Below are 1472 nucleotides of genomic sequence, written 5' to 3'. Positions count from 1 at the left end.
TTGTGTATGTGTTTCATTCTGCTGGTGTCAAGGACAAGCAAATATCCAGTAAACACTTGGAGATTATAAAAGGAAAACAGTGGCTGGAGAGATGGCTCAGCAGTTAAGAACACTGACTGTTCTTGCAGAAGACCTGGGTTTGAATCCCAGCACCCACATGGCAGCTAACAACTGTCTGTAACTCCAGTTCCAGGGGATCCGACAGCCTCTTCTGTCCTCTGCGGGCATTGCATGGCATGGGTGCACTTACTTACATGCAGGCATAACACGTATACACATAAAATAAAAATAATAAAAAAATATTTTTTAAAAAAGGAAAGCAGGCAGGAATGGACAGAAAGCCCAGCTATGTGGCAAGATTATGTGACTGGGCCTACCTGCGGGCAACCAGGGAAGGCTTCTAGGAGAAAGTGTGGGAAGCGTGGCATGCCAGGGTGTGCTAGGTATAAAGTCAAGGCACCAGGCAGCAGCATTTGTCCTTTGGGGAAATGAAAGTAGGTGAATTTGGGTAGAAGTCAGAATGTGGGGGAAGGAGGAGCAGGCAGGTAAACAAGGCTAAGTCTTCATCACCGTAAGGAAGCTGCATTTGCTATGATCTGAAGGGGCTGCGGTAGGTGCCAGAAGCTAGACAGGGGTGGAGACAGTCCTGGCTGAACTGGGGTCTGAGTCACATATTCTCTATGTCCCTTCCTCCCTCTGCAGGGAGCTTGAGCTTCCTTCCATCATGGCAGATCTCAGTTCCCTCCTCTGTGAAGTGGCTGGACATAAGGCCAGAGCACAATGTGCCTGCACCTTGCTGCTGGGCTGCGAGCCAATCCCACTGTCTGCAGGGCACTTGGGAGAAAGGATGAATCCTGAACACGATTCTAACCTTCAGTTCAACAGTTCTTTTTCTCAGCACTTATCATGAGGCAGTATTTTAGGAGTTGTGAAATGATTTCTCCCCAAGGGGTTGTTCATCGGAAAGTAGCCTCTGACAGCAGGTCTGCAGCAATCAGATGCCTGTCATTCTAGCACTTGGGAGGTGGGTGCAGGAAGATCACACCTTTAATCCTAACATTTAGGAGGCAGAGACAGGCAGATCTCTGTGAGGTCGAGGCCAGCCTGGTCTACATAGCAGTTAACAATCATCTATAATTCCAGTTCTAGGGAATCCAATGCATTCTAGGGAATCCAACGCCCTCTTCTGACCTCCTTGGGCACTAGGTACATAGGTTGTAGACTTATATGCATGCAGGAAAAACACTCATACACATAAAATTAAAAATTTTTTTAATTAAAAAAAATAAATAGCTGGGCTTGGTGGCACATGCCTTTAGTCCCAGCACTTGGGAGGCAGAGGCTGGCGGATCTCTGTGAGTTCAAGGCCAGTCTGGTTTCCATAGTGAATCCAGGCCAGCTATGGCTACAGGGAGACCCTGTCTCAAAAAGACAAAAAAAAAAAAAAAAAAAAAAAAAAAAAAAAAAGTTTT

Source organism: Nannospalax galili, unplaced genomic scaffold (assembly GCF_000622305.1).
Source record: "Nannospalax galili isolate Female #2095 unplaced genomic scaffold, S.galili_v1.0 scaffold290, whole genome shotgun sequence".
Lineage (NCBI taxonomy): Eukaryota > Metazoa > Chordata > Mammalia > Rodentia > Spalacidae > Nannospalax > Nannospalax galili.
Note: the sequence above shows the minus strand (reverse complement) of the source record.